This window comes from Bombina bombina, chromosome 1 (assembly GCF_027579735.1).
Source record: "Bombina bombina isolate aBomBom1 chromosome 1, aBomBom1.pri, whole genome shotgun sequence".
Taxonomy (NCBI): domain Eukaryota; kingdom Metazoa; phylum Chordata; class Amphibia; order Anura; family Bombinatoridae; genus Bombina; species Bombina bombina.
In genome coordinates, this window is record NC_069499.1 from 246,930,535 (window position 1) to 246,938,232 (window position 7,698).

Here is a 7,698-nt window from a genome sequence, read left to right on the forward strand (position 1 = left end):
TCTCATTATTTGCCTTTGCTTCAAAATTATTGGAACGACTGGTCTATAATCGGCTAACTCAATTTCAAACAACTAACTCCTTACTTAATCCGCCCTAAACACTCAACAGTAACCGCCCTTACTAAAGTAACAAATTACCTTTTATCAGCTAAAGCAAAGGGCCACTACTTATTAATTCTTCTTGACCTGTCCGCTGCTTTTGACACAGAGGTGATAAAATCGTTATTTTCTAAAAAGGTTCTTGAATTTGTTAAACTTACTATGGTAATACTAAAAAGCCCGTATTCCAAATTGCAAAGTTTCTTGCAAGATTCAAGGTAAACAATGAATCAGAACATAAACTCTGATTTATTGTTTACCATCACGTCATTGTGGACTCCTCCCCTTGCCATTATTATGCATGTGTAGACCTCTCATGCACATGCATAGTGACTTGCTGCAGTAAAGTAATCTGATTGGATGATGGTTTCAGAACGGATGAACACTGTAGCGCATGTGTGTAGTGCCAAACCCAAAGGCCGCATTGAGAATAGCAAGCCATAGGCCAACTTTTTTATTGGTTGGCTAAGGCCCATATATTGAAAAACAAAAACAGACATGGGAGGGGGGTCGGCAGGGACCACTATACCGGTGGAACTTTCAAGTTGATGCTTACCAATTTAAATGCAACTCTAAACAAAATTTGTGAAAGATCCAAGTAAAACTAAGATGCAGTTTTTGATAGGTTATTCTTCAATGTTCACTTTAAACATTGCACCATGATGGCATTTTTAACATTGTATATGTATAGCTGCTACTGTACTGAACATATTCATTACAAAATATTTTATCTTCTAATTATCAAAAAGAGAGATTTAAAAAATATATATATATATAAGCACTTGTTACTGGCTCAATCTCATGTGACAAATTATAACGAAGCAATGCCAATCTATTTTGAAAAAGTTAAAATTTTCAGCAGAACGGTTCTCCCCCTCCCGGTAAACAGAATATCAAAGCTGGCCAACTGAATTCAGCCACAATTCAGCACACAATCACAAATCCTAAAGTATAATGCCTGTGTCTCAATAATGGTAGTAATATTGTACTGAATATTACCCCAAACAGATTATATCCTGCACATAGTTGGATGAAGTTATCATAAAGCGCTTGGCTGTGCACTCTTCTGGTTCTTATCTGCTATCAGAATCTATGAAGGCCGACCAACCCTGTCCATATTTCTTCCTAAAATATAGGCTTAATTAGTCACTAGCCTTATGCAGAGCCCATGCATTCTTGTCCTTCCTCTGTCAGGAAATAATTTTATGACTAAACCACCCATCAGAACATAATGCCAATCCATGTGACTGACAGCTGAACTTGGGGATGTGCTTTGTCCTTTTCTCCATTGCTGGAGTGTTTCTGTCCCTTTACTGAAGGTACAATAAATATGTATCAATCTATTTTACATATTCATTTTCCATGGAGATAACACACATATGAATTAGTATATCTTCCTAGAACAATGCTCATCTGAATATACTTTTGTCTTGATTTAACAGAATTTCTACAATAGTTTACCAGCATCACAAGAGGAAAAAAACAAAAAAAAACTAAACAAAACAAAATACAACAACAAAAAACAATGTGTTGTCCCTTAATAAAAAAAAATATTGGGAACCTGATGTAAAGGGACATGAAACCCTTTTTTTTCCATGATTCAGACAGAGCATGCAATTTATAACCACTTTCTAATTTACTTCTATTACCAAATTGTCACTCTTATTAGCTTTTGTTGAAAACAGGGACATAAGCTTAGGAGCGTGCACGTGTCTGGGGCACTATTTGGCAGCAGCTTTCCTAGAATGTTATCCATTAGCAATACTACTAGATGGCTGCCCTATTTCCTGCTATGTAGTGCCTCCAGATACAGACCTAAGAATACCGCGGGAACCATTTGATGCTCTGCCTGAATCACAAAGGAAAATGTTTGGGTTTCATATCCCTTTTATCCTACAGATCAATCTGTAACACAAGAATACCTGAAGGAGTCTTGAAAGAAATGTTTTGTTTTTATTACTGGATATTAATGTATTTAAAACGCTTACTTTATGCTGACTACGGGATCAAATCCAATCCTTTAAGAAAAATGTATCTATTGACTTTCTACAGAAAATCATCCTTCTATAATTCAGTTACATTTTTTGAAGGCTTGGAATTAACCCCTATGTTGTACAGTTTTTGCGTTTCCACCAACACAGCTGCGGGACTCTTCTCTTTTCACCCAGTCAGCAACAGAGACTTCAGTGTTCACTGTTTACAAACATGCCCTGCTAGTTTCAATATCAATTAAAATGGACGGATGGGTGGAGAGGTAGTGTTTAATTGCTGATCTATCATATTTGCAACAGAATTGTATATCATGTAAATTATCGAGCATCAGCAGTGCACATTAAACATATATTTTACATGAAAAACCATAGCTATGTGATTTAAAGTCCATTAAAGGGGCAGTAAGCATTAGAAAAATGTTTCATGATAGCCTTTTGTTTGCCTGTTTTATAAAAGCCTAATTTGTCATCTAAAACTATCCTTACCTTTAGTGCAAAGCCATACTCTTCTTTGAGGCTGTTTTTTTTTTTTTTTAAATAGTGCGTCACAGGCTCACTGTCTAATCACAGCATGTCCGATTGCGCCATTGAACTACATGTAGTGCTCTCCCGCACTAGGTAATGTCGGCTGCTTTACCTAACATTTTAGGTAACACACTACATGTAGATGAAGTCTGTCACTGAGCGCCTACTACAATGATGACCCTTAGCTCTAATAAATTGACCCCTAGCGGTCAAAAGTGTATGGAGAATCAGAAGAAGTAATATCAAAGCACCAAACAACAATGGCAGGGTCTGGATAATGTGAAATGAGTATTATTCAAGCAATAGCATTTTGAATAAGAAATTATAACAATGTGACAGTTTGAACAATTTAATGTGACAATAAAACAAATGATGTAACAATTTAAAACAATGTTGGTTAAAACAATGTTACAATAAAAACAAATAATCGAGGATCCAAGATTTTACAATTAGATAAAACCAGCTCCTATAGGAGATGACAAGAATAACAATATAAAGTACAAATGAGTGGCTTCCTGTGTGGCGGCCTGTGGGCGTGTTGGAGCGGTGTGCTAAATACCTTGTGTCTAAGGATTTAATGTATCTGCTCTAATATTAAAAAAGCATGTAATGTTCAATTGATAGATGCGTATACTTTATGTTGATTATTATGTGTCAGAATCAAAAACTGTGTGGAAAAACAATTACAAACAATATTTTGAAAATTGTGAAAAAACTTCTCTAAAAAACGATAGGCAAAGAACAGTGTGAATTGTGAAACTTCAGAAAAAATACAAAAAATAGTGCTTTTCTAAATGCAAACTGTCTTCATAACTGGTTGACAGTTAAAATAATATCAATGAAAATGTAAAACAGTGAAAAAAGTAAAAAAGCGGTCTTCACAAATTATGCAAATATGTCCAGTGAGATGCAAAAAATCAAGTGAAAAAAGGAGAGAAAGATAGTCTGTTCAAATTGGTGTAAAACAGTCACATAACCAAATATAAAGTCAAATATAAGATGTGTGTGTGATGGTTTTCCTCCAAGATTGAGGGTGCAACTGTGTCTTCAAAACAATAAATTCAACTTGCTGCAGATAAAGGTCCTTCTGCCAAAAAAGAAATAAACAATAGTGTAGATGGTTTTAAAAGAATAGTAATAGCAGAATGTCACTCACCAGTCGACGCGTTTCGGTCATCCACTGACCTTTATCAAGACTTTTTTTTTAAATTGTTACATCATTTGTTTTATTGTCACATTAAATTGTTCAAACTGTCACATTGTTATAATTTCTTATTCAAAATGCTATTGCTTGAATAATACTCATTTCACATTATCGAGACCCTGCCATTGTTGTTTGGCGCTTTGATATTACTTCTTCTGATTCTCCACACACTACATGTAGTTCAACGGCACGACCGGGCTCAATGCGATTAGACAGTGAGCCTGTGACACACAAAACAAACAAAATGCCATCCTCACGTTAAATAATTGTGCACTAACGTTTACTGTCCCTTTAACGTGAACAAATTAGTTCTGGGACTTTAGTGCTCACTGGCTCATAGAGACAACTCTCACATACAAAAATGGTTTATTAAAGTGTAAAAATGACATACTGTAGTTTGTTAAAGTGTGTAATTTTAGCACTACCAACCCTGCAACCCAATGAAAAAGGCACAGTCTACTTTAAAATTGGTTTGGGGGTTCCAATTATTTGTTATAACAGCTGCAAAGTATGAAGATTGGGTCCGTTGTTTTTTTTTTATATATATATATATATATATATATATATATATATATATATATATATATATATATATATATATATATATATATATATATATATATATATATATATATATATATAAAAGGCAGTTTTTGCTAATTGATGATACCACAATCCATTAAATTAGCTAAGCTTGCAGGGAGATCAGATCACTTATCTTATTTACTCTCTATACACACACAAATGCATATTTATCTCTGTCTTTAAACCAAAACCCAATACGGGAGAACAATTGAAAAATTAACATTTTAGAACCCTCCATGAGAGTGTAATTGTGCAGCACCTATTAACAGCTAGCTCCCAGCAGTGTATAGCTGCTGCTCCTCCTGAGCCAACCTATGCATGCTCTTCAATAAAGGATATCAAGAGAACAAAGTAAATTTGATAATAGAAGTAAAATGGGGAGTTGTTTCAAATAGCATGCTCTATCTGAATCATGAAAGTTTAAAGGGACAGTTCACCCAAAAACTTTCTCCCCTTTAAATTATTCCCAATGATCCTTTTTACCTGCTAGAGTGTATTAAATTGGTTGCAAGTAGCTCCTTTATTCATATTTCAGCATTTGAAATAGCTGATTTAGCTTGTGGTTTCCCAACCTATACTGAAAGTTTTGATACTGGCGTATATGCTATTGACAAGCCTAAGTAAACACAGCCAGCAGAAGAGATTACACCCTCAGTGGGGGCATGATAGTTAAGTAATAAAATTATAATTTTCCATGGTTCTCTCTATGTATTGAGCTTTGCTGTTCCAGACAAATATAAGATAAGGAAGCAAGTCTGTGTACATGAAAGTGATAACATAATGAGATCTGATATTACCTGAAGCTCAACCCATTGTAATAGGCTGTGGTTTCAAAGCACAAAACCAGCTACTTCAGATACAAAAATAAACCCGAAAATGCAATTTCTCAAATATTTTATACTCTGCAGTTGGTATAACAAGTCATTTAAAATACATTTATGGAAAAACAATTTTACAGTGTACTGTCCCTTTAATTTTGACCCCTTTGCAAAATGTAAACACAAAGATGCATGCAGGGTCACTAGGGCTAAAATTACACGCTCTAACTAATTAGAGCATGCAATTTTTTCACTAATGGCCTTTAAAGCACAGAAACATAACATTTCCAAACAAAGCAAAGCACTGTAATCCATTTGCAACATTATGTTTTAGATGTAACAGATCATTCTGAGTATGTAGTCTTACTTTAGTTTGCAGAGGTTGGGAAATGTTTACAGGACAGTTTGTCTTATATGCAGATCATATGGGCCCAGCAATAAGGGGACAGCATAAACTGAATGAGATAAAGTATGCAGACACGTCACAGAGCAATCACACGTCACAGAGCAATCACACGTCACAGAGCAATCACACGTCATGCACAACCCATTAGCTACACATTATAAGTTAGAACGATTTCCTTTGATAAATTGACAAGAATAGAAAATACTCTCAGCACGATCCGCCACAGCACTAGATCCCATGCATATTTATTAAATTGGGTAAGAAATATACGGAAAAGATTTCCCTAAAACCACAAATGTTATCTTTAAAGCGAATTCAATTTGAAAGAAGCAGCTCTGCCAAGTAATGTATCAACTCGAGAGATTATTGCACTCAAGAGTCTCTTTTTAAAAAAAATAAATGTCAGACAATTGGTCTGTCATCCAGCTCATGCACTTTTAGCTATTTGGCACGGTCATCTGCTGCTTAATATGTGGACACTCCAACAATTCGACTACTGCTCTGAATTAAACACTACAATATAACATGCATTTCTTATTCACTGGAATATATTCCACACCATATAGATTCTTGTATCATCTTCCTTCCTCCTTTTTGAACATACATTCTCCAGTAGATCATTAGATCTTATTGATAACGATTTACATAGAAAAACCATACACGTTCAACTAATCCAATACATTTCATTCGGTTTTACTCACCGGTCCCGTAAACTTCATCATAACTCACAACCGCAGCCCAGACCGCACCCGCTACCAGAACTTTCAGAATTTCGCTTCGCATCCGGTGAGCCACGCCTACAATACTGATACATATTTATAAGTACACGCCCATATAGGCTGGTCCTACCTTACAAGACACGCCCATACGCTATCAACAAGTATTTGGTGCACGCCCACAAACACGCCCCTCACACATTATCTCTAATTCAAACTACGGCACGCCCACAGGCGCATTCTACTGGGAGTGGGATATACATTATTACCAGCCTAGTTGTGCGTAATCCATGTGAGCATATGGAGTAACATGTGTGCTAGGGGATAATACGTCACACCGTGAGAATCCGATGCTGTATATAAGTATCTATTTCCTGCTGTGCAATCTCTTTCTGTCCCATCATGTCCTCTTTGCTGTTCCCTTGTTTTTGGACTAACTGACAATTACCGACACCTCCGCGTTTATCTCTTTTCTGTCTTTCGGATGTTATAATCTTTAAACTGTTTACCTTCTTATGCCAGTGTTTTACTTTTGAAAAATCCTTTCTTTAAAGGGATAGAAAGGTCAAAATTGAAATGTGCATGGGTGCATTTCAATTTGAATTATAAGCATTTTTGGAATATACTTCCATTATCAAAAATGCTTCTAGTTAAAATGATTACTGTTTTTCTGCAGCATACACACATATCCTGTGAGGACCTGTGTATTAAGACACTACACCTCAGAGAGCTGGCAGTGGTGTGTATTGCTTCTGAAGATGTATTTTGTGTCACACAAGCCACTGCTGACCCTCTGAGGTGTAGTGTCTGAATACTGGTGGTGCACAGGTCCTCACACTATATATATATGCGTATGCCAGGGGGCGTATTATGGACTAGGCCAACAAGGCTGGGGCCTAGGGCAGCAGATTTGGGAGGGGGCAACACATCTGCCCTATCCTCTCTCTAAAGTCAGCACACAGTACAGTGAGCGATAAAGTGCAGGCTTTTACAGAGAAGACAAGGCACGTGCGCTGATTAAGGTCAATTCTTCACAGGCTTTTAAACTGTTGCTTCATTTATAGCCGCCAGCATTTTTACATTGGAAGCTTTCTTGGTAAGAAACTTCTCTCCCTCCCTTTTCTCCCCTTCTTTTCTCCCCCTTATCTCAGGGAGAAAATGGTATGAGATGAATGTAATTCAACCCACCTGTATGCCAGTGTTTTGCTAGCCCATTTTCTTTTGAATTGTTATGAAAAAACTGACCCAGCAGCAGAATTTTGAGTGCCTAGGGCAGCACAAAATCTAAATACGCCACTGGCGTATGCTGCAGAAAAACCTAATAACTTTTACTAGAAGCATTTTTGCTAATGGA

At 36.3% G+C, this 7,698-nt stretch overlaps 1 protein-coding gene across 1 annotated transcript in view; it reads right to left on the bottom strand.

The window, feature by feature from the left end:
* Positions 1 to 6,404, bottom strand: part of LOC128645138 (pleckstrin homology domain-containing family G member 3-like) — a 290,986-nt gene extending 284,582 nt beyond the window's left edge. The window contains 1 exon segment of the mRNA XM_053697909.1: positions 6,330 to 6,404. The gene's annotated coding sequence lies outside the window, so the exon portion shown is untranslated.
* Positions 6,405 to 7,698: the final 1,294 nt, after the last annotated feature.